Here is a 12215-nt window from a genome sequence, read left to right on the forward strand (position 1 = left end):
TTTTGCATCATCATTTAAAACAATATAATTTAACTTGATGAAATACAAAAATTTGACCAGAATTGGACGAATAGTTCCTGAGAAATTAAATTTAGAAAACTTCAGATATTAAACATTTTATTTCTCAGGAACAATGCAACTGATTTTGCTCAAATTTTGAATTTTGCTATGTAAAATTATGTTTCTTAAAATAATGCAAAAATTTCTATACCTTACAATACAAAATTGCTGTGGCCATTATTAAATTTAAAAATAAAAGAAATATCTACTAAAAGTAATTTTCTGCCTGGAATTATCTTGGGATGAACAAATTTTATAATTGTATAAAATTTGTACAATTTGTGCAATATAAAATTTATGATTGTATAATTTTATAATTTTCAATTCGCTTAAAAAGTTGTTGAGGTGTAGTGAAATATACAAAAAGTAAAATTAACATCTAGAGTTCCAAATTTTGGAACGCTCACCTGACAAAAACATTGGGGGGCCATATTTCCCAAATTGCGGTTACCTCCCACAGAATCCGAACAGAAATCCGAATCCATCCGGAAAAAAAAAACTATTTTTTTTTAGAGAAAGTATGTTTTTGTGTCTGATTTCGTAATTTAAAATATCGTCGGCACTTATTAATTTACATATTCGAGGTTATTTCCTCGAGCCATTTGGGTAGAGTTCTAAAACGTGAAAATAAATATTAGATCAAAAGTTATTCAGGGTAGTTCATTTTTGTGTGTGTGCACCATACATAGTTTCGAACTGTAATTGTAAATTTTAGTATTACAAAATAACAAAGATGGTGGTTGTTATTTCGTACCACTGAAGAATAAGCCCGAAAACATTATGCTCCATAATTGGTATGCCTTTACACCAAGTAGTGCAAAAGAAGATTTAAGTGTTTCACAGCGCCAGGAACTACCCTTGGGTATTAGTGTAGTAGAACACTTAGTGAAACACCCCTTGGGTGAAAAATAGGAGCCACCAGTTTTGGTGCTCTAATGAATGAAATTTTTCACAGCATATGGTAGGTGGTTATTTAATTTTTATTTTTCACTTGATGAAGTCTATTTATTAGATTTAAAAATAATTCAATCTTTTTTTCTTTGCACATTAAATAATATACATTGTGAAAAATGACTAATATTTAATACATCTTTAACTTGAATAAAATTGGTTTGTGTAGTTCTCATTTAACAATTTTTTACAAAAAAATTAAGACATTGAAAAAATAGCATCATGGAATATGTTGCCATCTGACATAATAATTAATTATGCAGAGTGTTCTGTAATCCCCACAATTAAAATCTACGATTTTAAATTTCATAAGCAAATTAAATTCCAAAAAGTATGCACGTAAGTTAATATTGAAACAAGGGAAAAACAAAAAGCTATTCAAATCTTTTGAGTCATTAATAAGAATGGTAAAATATAATAATGAAGACCAGTTTGATTGACGAATAAAATCTTTAGTTACGCAACTTAATGGTGTGCAATTTCCACCCTTTCTCTGTCAGCAATCAGATCAATCTTTAAGTTTTCGTTTGAACTTAAATTTTGACAAAGTTCTAAAAATATGCATTAATGGCACAAATAAGAGAACAACATGTATAAAAAAATTCAAAATTCGAGTTGAACTATTGAAAAAGTGAAATATTTTATTGTAAAATTTAATCATAACTATATTCTCCAATTCTTTTGGATTTTTGCATAAATTTAATTAAACAATGCGTCTTAACAAGGTTAAATCTTCTCGAAATTCATTGTAGAAGACCTGTTTTTAGACTCAGCTTTTCAATTGTATACAAAAAGTACAAATTAGTATAATTAAGAACTAACTAATACTCAAAGAATATATATATATATATATTTACAAAACGGTAATCATTTAAAAGATTTAGTACAAATATATTTCTAAAAATGTGCCACTCATGAAAATATGCGCTGCCTGTAAACAAGCAAAAAATGAATAAATCGATAAATTAAAATGTAAAAAATTAGAAAGAAATAGAAAATGTGACTACATGCCCTGTAAGAAACTTTATTTTACCTAAACACCAAAAATGATGGCAACTACACACAAATATTACTTTCAGTGCAACCATATTTAAAAGTCTTACGTCTAATCATATTATTTGGCATGTCTAACCATAACTATATCCCATATTTGATCCCATTTTGATAATTATCAATTTTGTTAATTTGATTGCGATTTTGATGAATGTATTTGAATTTTCTATCTTCACATAACTTAAATATTTGTTTTAATCTCCATACTGGAATCTAATTAGTTGTTAGTAAGTTAAATTCCATTCTGCGATTTTTAATTTTTTTTTAATTCAATAGTCAAGTTTTTAACTATCAAATTTTAGTTGTTAGTTTGTTGATAAGAGAAAACAGAACTTGCAAAAGGCACATTTTTCAGAAGATTAATGATAAAAATGCTGTGACTTGAAAACTACTTTTAAGCGAACTAATTTCGTTACTGACAAAAGTTCAAGTGAAAGGAATTTAAAATGAGTGAAAATACTTGAATTCGGCATGCTTAGCTTTTTTTTTTTACCCTTTTTTGAAAAATAGTATAGCCTGAACTCTGATTGGTTGAATAGGTTCATTTTTTAATTAAAACTACAAAATTTTGCTCTGTGATATTCCTTATACAGCACAATTAATTATATACAACATATAAGAGTAGTTTAAGAAGAATTTCCTACAAACTAATAAAAGCAATCTTAAAAATTTGTGAATTTTTTTTTTTATAATTGTAATTCTATTAATTTATTTGAACCAGGTTTTTATTTATCAGGAACGATCACGAACTCGTTGCCGCAATCTTGTGTTTGAAAAGAAAAAAAAATAACGAAACTGCTGGAATATGGTGAAATTTACAGTGTATTTATGGTAATAATGAAAAGCACGGTAATTTTAACAAAGCACTTTGGTTATAACTTATGGTAAAATTAGTAATTAAGTATAAAAAAAATTAGCAATAAGTATGGTTTTATTACTAGATTGTTTGGTAGTAAACTTGATAAATTTTGGTAATATTTTAATGATAATTTAGAGCACAACATGAAAACCATGGGTTAAATTTATTTTTGTATTTTTGCTTAATATGCAGTAATAAAAACTAGAATTTTGAAATTCGGAATTTCCAGTTAAACTTAACCGTATATTTTAGTTTTACTACAAAAATTATGATTTTTTTTTTCAGAAATTTTATTACCGTACAAGTGCTGTAATTTAACCAGAATTTTCTTCTTTGCTTAATTTCCTAGTTTATTTATTATGTATTTGCTATATTGCAACTTTGTTATATTGTTATATTATAACTCTACCTTTTAACTTTGTTACATGAGGCACATGCGGTACAGGGGAAAGGGCCTCCCAATGAGGCTCAAACCCCAATGATGGCTGGTTCACATTCGGCTCACGCCGACCAGAGATGGCGTAAAATATCCTTAGTGGCAGACAAATCATGATTTAGAAGTCCTCTGTCGTTAGGCTGACCATTTGAGGTTCTCGTGGTTTTCCTCTCCATACATAAGTGGGGATTGGTTCAATCAAAAAAGTTCTCAATAAAAGCAAATTTCTACCAATACTTGATCTAAAAGTTCCCTTGTCTTCTGGATTCGGTTCAAAATTACAAATCTGCGAAGATAATTTTATTTTTTGGTTATTGGCGGGAACTTTGGTCTAATTCCCATTCGCCTCAGAAATGCCAGAATTGCTTCTCTCTTATCGTTACCCAGTGAGCACCTATGGCTAAGCCACAGCGGTGGAGAAGCGTAGCCCACGTCATACAACCACAAACCCGTTTATAGGGGGGGGGGGGTACATCCACACACAATCACACAGAATAAAGGACATAAAACACACGCAGAGAGGAAGAAACATCCATGCCCTGAGCGGGATTTGAACCCGCAATCATCGGCTCCACAGTCAGGTACGCTAACCACTCGGCCGCCTGGTCAGGTGGATCTAAACATTGTCAGTAGTAAACTCAAAATTGCATCTGCCGTTCAACTATAATTGTAAAATAGAAGTAAAGAAAAAAACTTTGTTATATTTTCATATTATTTCTGATTTATATCTCATATCTTTTCCTTATTTTTAAATCCAACTTAAAATATTTTGGTTACATATTTTATTGTATTTACTCTGCTTTTTACTGTACATGTAATCCTTCTAATCATATTTTGGCTAAATTTTTATTTTCTCCAATATATTATTCTTACTTTTTTACTCTATATATTATTTCTTGCAAACACATATTTCACATTTCCTTTCTCTCCTTATATGCTTCATGAATTGACATTGATTGAATGTTTGACTTTTAAATTTATGGTAGACAAATGTTTACTTTAAGTTTTCGAATGAAATTATTACGCGTATAATTTTTTTTAAAGTTTTCAGTAATACATTTTAGAAAACTGCCTCTAGGAAAATGCATATTTTTCTTCACTTTTTTTCCTATAAAGCAATTACTTTTTTTGTATAATTCTCACTTTTCATCCAGCACCCGCTTTAATATTTAAACTGTTTGTTTATAATGGCGCCCAGAGTATATTTCAGACCATTAAAAATTAGGCACAATATTTAAAAGTAAATGTTCTGAAAGTAAAAGAAAGCAATCACTTTCAAAACTAAATTGGTTTCCTTTTCTGACTTTATAAAGTAGATTCCAAAAAAAATATTTAAAACATTTTAGAGTATGCTTACTTATTAAGAAAGTTTCTGCATGAGTCAACTCTAATTTGAAAATTACACTCGATTAACTTCCAACTTTCAGCATGTTATCTCTAATTAACATGCGTTGAACAAAGTTATGTTACAGTAAAAAAATGAATGGATGTTTCTTACATTAACTAAATGTTAAAAGTTTATTTTTACGGTAAATCTCAGTGTTTTAATGAGTAAAAACACGTTTGTTAACAGGAAGATCTTGAAACCCGCTATCTGGCTATTTTTTCTTTAAGATGTCATAAAACTAAGGAGTAAGTGGAAGCAAAAAGAGTAAAATTTGAAGAAGTAAGCAAATATAAGAAATCTGCTTTCTTATTTCTTATACACAAAGCTAGCTTTTACAAGCATACCTACAGTGAGAAAAGTAAATTAAAAATATACACTCTGAAGAACTTTTGATCTAAATTTCGGATTTTCGCGTCATAGCACTCAATCAATCGTTATAGGAATTCCAGACAAATCAAATTATGAAAAAGTCATTTTTTTTAAATACTTAGGTCATAATTTAAGATATCGTTTGCATGGATTAATTAGCATATTTGTAGTCATGCCCTCAAAAGATTAAGTCTTAGAACGTGAAGATCCAATCATTAGATCAAAAGTTAAGCAGGGAGGTACATCTTTTTATGCACTGTACATTTAAATTAATAGAACCTGTATAAAATAATTTTATAAAGAAATTGATTTTTAAATCTTAAATAATAACTATCTTTTAACGCATATTACGAAGAAATTTAAAGACAAAAATCTATTAGTTTAACATAATTGAACCACACATCGGGAAAATAAATCCTGATGTTCTTTTACTGCAAAACATTCCAGATCAAATTACGGTATAAAGTTAGCTGCATCATCTCTACAATACATTTTAACCTAAAATCTATTTTATCCTAAAATATACCGCTAACTTTGCATTATTATTTATTTGATTAGAGTGCTGTGATTTTGCGATAATTATTACTGTAAAAACTACAATGCATCAGATTTTTTGTTCTGTATTGGGAAAAATGGATTTTACGGTAAAAAGTATTGGCAAGCTGAGTGCCCGTAATTTTCACCGTGATTTGATCCGAAATCTTTACATTTTTATTAAGTCCAAGCTTTCTTTTTTTATTTTTAAAATTGAAGTATTGTAATATTCCTCTTGTTGTAACAATATTAACTACAAGTTGCAGAACCGAAAACAAATGTGTCTTTACTCTTCCACCGACTTTATGCATGGAACAGTAAAGGAATTAAAATACATATTTTTAATTTTTATGTCAACAATTCATAAATTACAAAAAATATTAGATATGCCGTCAAAATTTAAATTTTCAAGAAAACAATTCCATATATTAAAAGCGTTAATCAAAAATTATAAGAAATCTTAGGCATAAAAATGTTGGAAATGATTCATGAGGAAATTTTAAACTTTTGCTTATTAAAGAAATTATAAAGCATATCCTAGACTTAAAAATTCAGATTTATATTAGAATCTTTGTTTAATTTTAAGAGAATAGGTAAATATCTGGTTTATATTATGAATCATATTTTTTAATTATGTCTGTCATGTTTTTGGAGCATAATTATTTTGAGCTTCTAGAATAAACTACACAGTGTTTTTTCATTATTTCAAAGAGGTTTTAGGCATGTTTAATTATATTAAGCACTATCGAAAGTTAATACATTATTTTAATGGAGAGCATTATTTATACAATGGAGCAATAAAAACGAGAATGGCTATACAATTTCTAACTTTGTATTTGTCACAAAGAAATCAAAGTAATATTTTAATGTTTGTGAAGCTTAAAGAAGATAATGAGATTCAGTTTAAAGAAATCTTTAACTATTCTGAGATAATTGTAAGTGTCGTATAAACTATACAATATTTAAATTACATATACCATATTTTTTAAAAAGTGTTTATAATAATTTTCATATTGTTCATTTAGAAATTTATTGTAAAAATATTTTTCATGTAGTGTATAAATTTATTGTGAGAGATTTATATATATGAGATTTGAGATGAGATATATGAGATTTATTATAAGATTTATTTCAGCATTGCATGAAATTCTTAGAACTTCGACAGAATATTTAAGCAATGCATAAGGAAGGTCATAATAAGATTAGTAGTAATATATTAAAATTACTTGTAATAATCATCTCTTTTAGTAAATGTAATAAAAATGTGATCTACTTTATTTCTACTTATTGAAGTTTGTAATTTTCAACTTGAAGGTGAAGTAAAAACTATCAGTTTATGAAGGGGTAAGCAATTTTTTTAGAAACTTCCGTAAAATGAATCAACCAGGTCACCTTGAGGAATGCAGGACAATGTCACAAATATTTTTGTTTCTTTGCTCTCATGTCTTGACAACCAGTTATTGACATCTTTTAAAACGCCTAGTTATTCTAAAAAATACCAGAATTCAAACTTTGTGAGTGGCGTACATAATAAATTTGTACATAATAGGAATCATTCTAAATTATACGTTAACATAATTTTTCGTAACTTTTTCACCAAGTAAAATAATTAAGCCACAGTTTAGGTGTCTAACACTTGATTGAAAACTCTAATTTTCAGCTTTATATGCCATCTTGCTGTGAAGATTTATCTGGGGTTTCTAACGGACAAATAATTATTTTAAAACTTAATAACCTTTTTTTAGAAAAAAGAATGCCAATTTGGCGATTTTTTTTTCCATTTAGATGATTATTATCAAAATAAATGCCTCATTCTTATTTTTAGAAAATTGTTTGAGTTCTGCTATTGTATATTGGGGTAAGTTTTTAAATATTAAAAAAAATTAGACCAAAATCGCTTTTTATTTTCTCAAAACTGTGGTTTTTCTACAAATTGTCACTTTGCTCCGTTTTCCGAATAAGCAATGAGGACCACTGGCTAAAGATAGGCTAAACTTGTCCTAACAGTCATGAGTAACTGTAGCACGAAACAGTTCGTCGCTTTGAAACTAAACCGTAGTAACTCAAAAAAATCGAAAAATTAGATATTTGGATCATTTTGCGTAAAAAAATTCATCCCTTTAGAGAAACAACTTGTTATCTTCATAGTTCCATAAAATTAATTTAGAGAGCAGATAAATCGTTATCACACTGGCGCAATTAGCATTAGTGCGGTAAGTTAGAAATCGCTCTCCTGAAAAACTTGCTTTTTCGAGTTACCACGGTTTAGTTTCAAGGTGACGAGTTATGGAAATTGCATTAGGTAGTTAAACTCATGTTAAAGAGTCAAACTGATTTTTGAGGAGAACATAATAGTAATATGAATTAAGTGAAATTTCATATGAAAAAAATCATAAAAGAATTACAAAAGCATTGTTAATAAAATAGTAATAGTACGTAAGTCTTTTTTAAATAGTTTGTCATAATACTTCAACAAAATAAAGACCTAGGTGGAACAAAAATTAACCCTCATAAAATTCTTATTTTTTAAAAAAAAAAATTTTTTTACATAGTTTTTATTTTAACAAAATTTTTTGTATCAATAAAAATAGGTCTGAGTGAGCTTCAACTCTGTTAAAGAAGAAATTGCCGTAAATAAAAGATCAAGTGGTAAGTCAATGAAAGATTTGGCAAAATCATAAAAAAATACGTGATTACCTAATTTACTAGCAGGAAACATTTATTTTCATTGTTATTCTAGTAATAGCCAAAATCTAACTCGAGAGGGTAGATCACTTTTTCTCTACTACAGGTCTACAGACCGGTTCCAGTCCGCTAACAGTATTCACGGGCCCTCAAATAGACATTTAAATAAGTTTAAGCTCAAAATATTTTTCATTTCTTAGATAATGTAAATGATGAGAAACAATTAGGCCAAAAATCCTTCAAGCGCCAGAATTTTGTAATCGTAAAATCTATGCCAATAGTCCAAATACTGACCTTACTGGTCCGTGGTAAGATACTGATAAATCGGGTTGAAGCACTGGTGTAGATAATACACTAAAAATGCGATGGTAAGCAACGGATTGCTTGTGTTACTTGCGTATGGCAAGAATATAAGTTCCTTAAATCTACTTTGAATTGGATGATTACTTGATTTACAAGAATCGAACAATTGTTTTAATTGTGCTCAATGATGATAGTGTAATAACTCAGAAAATGTAACATAAAGTGCTGCTAGCGTTAATTCTGTATGTGATAAATAAAAGGTAATGAAATCTGGCTTTGAAGTGTTCAATTACCTGATTTACGACTAATGTAAATCAGATATGACGAATTACGACACTATAAGGGTAATTTGACGCAATGTGTCTACTTTTAATTCTTGTGTATAACAAAGGAAAGCAATAGTATTGGCAACCGATTGTAAAAGTTTAATGGAATCTGCTTTGAATTTTATAGTTATCTGATTTTATGATTCGAGATCGAAGGAAAGAGTTGTTTTAATTATGCTTCGATTGATTCACCTAATCGAAACTATGCCGAAAGTATAGATGGTACGACAAAGTTAGTTTCGTTCACATTTGTAGTGACATCTACACTATCTGCATAGATCTTGCTCTTGTACTAGAAGTGCATTTAAAATAACTTTTTCATGCTCTAGAATGGACGATTGGCTGGTTTTAGAGCATGGGGAAGTTCGTATAATTTTTCTTTTAGTAAGAGGGTAAGCTCTACACCGATAGTAGAAATCACACGACAAATGTGCTGGAAAGAATCGCAAGGCTTGTGATAATCAGCTTTGATGACTTTAATTGCAAGTATGAAAATGGTGAATTGAGTTGTGCAGCCGAAAGTAGCCATTGATAATTCCGGTAATGTATTATTTTCAACAAGATCTGGCAACAGAATAACAGCAGGTTTAAGTAATGTTGATAGATTTGCAAGTAGATTATTTAGCATGTCAATTTGTATGTCAATTTAAGATGTTTTTAATGTCAATTTAGTACGTCAAAATTTAAATAAAATTTATTATGTTACTACTTCTGAAGTCAAACGTTGTCACATGCTAAACATACAAGGTCTTAACAGCGTGAAATTGAAAACGAAATAGGTTCAAACGAAATCTTGTTAACATTAAAGTACATTATACATTATCTATTTGCTCTATCTCGTTTCATTTTTAAATAAACTTTTAATTTTCCTTTCAAATTCGCACTCTGGTCTCAACAAAACATCAGTATTTTTCTAGACCCTATGTGAGTCCCCAGAAAAAATTTCAAATTGAATTATTTACCATTTGAAAGAGAAAATTATCAACTCACTGAACCGAAATATTTAAATAGCTATAAAATACAAATAATTTTCTCTAATTAATATTACATAGTTGTTGATACTTAATGCTATATCATAACGATGCTTGAAAAACAAAGTAATATTTTAAACCATACCAAGTAATATTTTAAACCATACCAAGAATATTTTGAGCCATACCAAAGTAGAAGATTGATATTTGTAAACAATATCTCAATGGTATTTTTGTAATAATATTCGAAGCAATATTTTTCATGTTTTTAATTTACTACCTTTAATATTTTATGCAATGAAAAATTGTTACATAATGAAAAATTGTTATGTTATGAAAAATAGTTATGTAATGAAAAATAGTTATGTAATGAAAAATTGTTATGTAACGAAATGTTATATCATAATCATAATTTTCTATATCTCCATCTGAGAAGTTTGAAGTTCGAAAGAAATAACGCATGAAACATTCATTTCTAAATGACAGGGAGTGGGTGCTCTACATTTCTTTCATTATTTTCCTAGCAAGGATATCACTTCGGATGATAGTTCGAGTCAATTTAATGTTCGACGTAGAGTAATATTTATTTCTGCAAAAAAAATAAATCCTTTTTACGTATGGTATTTGGATTGAAAATGCATATTTTTCGTTTGGATTTTCGTTTTATTTTTTTCTTTTTCCCGAACTGCATATTTATTTTTATTTTGAGATCGCAGTGTGACGTATTTAATAATCCCCTTCAATGGTTGTTTATTTTGAAGTGCAGGGGAATAAATGGAATTCATATTAAAATCTTTCTGAAAGGAAATTTTTGAATTCAACACACATATAGTACTTCAGTTACATTCATCATAAATCTCAGTATATTTCAATTATTTTTAAAAGAATAATCCAAATTATTTTCAATAATAATTTTTTTTAAATATATTGGATTGAATTATACTTTTATATTATAAATGCTTACCATATCCCTAAATTCTCTGTCCCTCGTGCACCCTCGACTATCGATCCGCGAATCCGCGCATTTTTCATAAGCATTGAAACCAGCTACAACCTCGAGATCTAATTTACAATCCAGTAGCCTTAAACAACTCGGTCCTTTTCTTGGAGACTTTCATCTTGGCTATAGTTAGTCACAATTATAATACAAGTTTTGTTTTAATTTAAAATATGTTTCCTGCATTAAAAAAAGTTCAGAATCCAAGATTTTTATTTCATCAAATAAGAGGGCGGGTCGTTAAAAGCAGCTGGATTTGAAATTCGCAAAATTAGTCAATTAATTTTTATTTTGCGTAATTCATTACACAAAGTTTAGCATATAACAATGTTTTATCAGTTTGAATCCTGTAGAGAAATCATTTTATTTATTATAATTTTTTTCATTTTTTAATATATTTTCTCTCGCTGCGTAAAAATCTTTACTTACTAATTGCTAAAACTTTTGGTACGAAAACTGCATACACTTAATTTTCAGATCACTTTTTTTTAATTTAAGCCTAAACACTGCTTAATTTTTAGATCTCCTTTATTTCAATTTAAGTCTATATTTAAGCTTAAGTATTGATGCAGTTAAGTCTAAGTTTTAACTCTCTATTTTTTATTTCTATTTTTTAACTCTCTATTTTTTAAATTTTAACTCTCTATTTCTATTCTCTAATTTTAACTCTCTATTATATACTACAACGCCCGGTGGCTGAGTGGTAGCGCTTCGCGCTGCCGTGCCACAGGTCCTTGGTTCGATCCTTGGGCCGGGCAAGGCCGACTCAGCCTTTCATCCCTTCAGTGGGTCGATAAAATGAGTACCAAGCATGCTTGGGAACTAACACTGGGGGTTCCGCGTTCGGCTGACCACCTGACCGGAACATATGCTCCCGCACCCCAGAGCCCAAGGTCAAGAAAACTGAAATGGGCACAGTCGGCCTTGGCCCTCTTAATGGGCTGTCGCGCCACTGAGTTAGTTAGTTAGTTAGTTATTATATACTACGCAGCGAGTAACTCTAACTACGTATTTCAATAATCTAACGGTGTCTTACATTTTTTTAAATATGATTCCTTACTGGAGGAATGACGTATAACTGCTGTAATTGGTGGATTGTCGGCAAAAGTTTGGCTGTGTTTTTATAACAATTTATTTTGACAGTGAATGTCAACTGATGTTTGCAGATTCGTCTCTCAAGTTATTTACTTTCATCAATCACAATTTGCACGAATGTACATAATCAAAAAGACCAGGAAAGCCAGAGTATGCTAAGTCCAATGATTAATTAAAATACTTTTAATA

This window comes from Parasteatoda tepidariorum, chromosome 2 (genome assembly GCF_982258835.1).
Source record: "Parasteatoda tepidariorum strain Cologne lab strain chromosome 2, Ptep-v5.0, whole genome shotgun sequence".
In the NCBI taxonomy this organism is placed as follows: domain Eukaryota; kingdom Metazoa; phylum Arthropoda; class Arachnida; order Araneae; family Theridiidae; genus Parasteatoda; species Parasteatoda tepidariorum.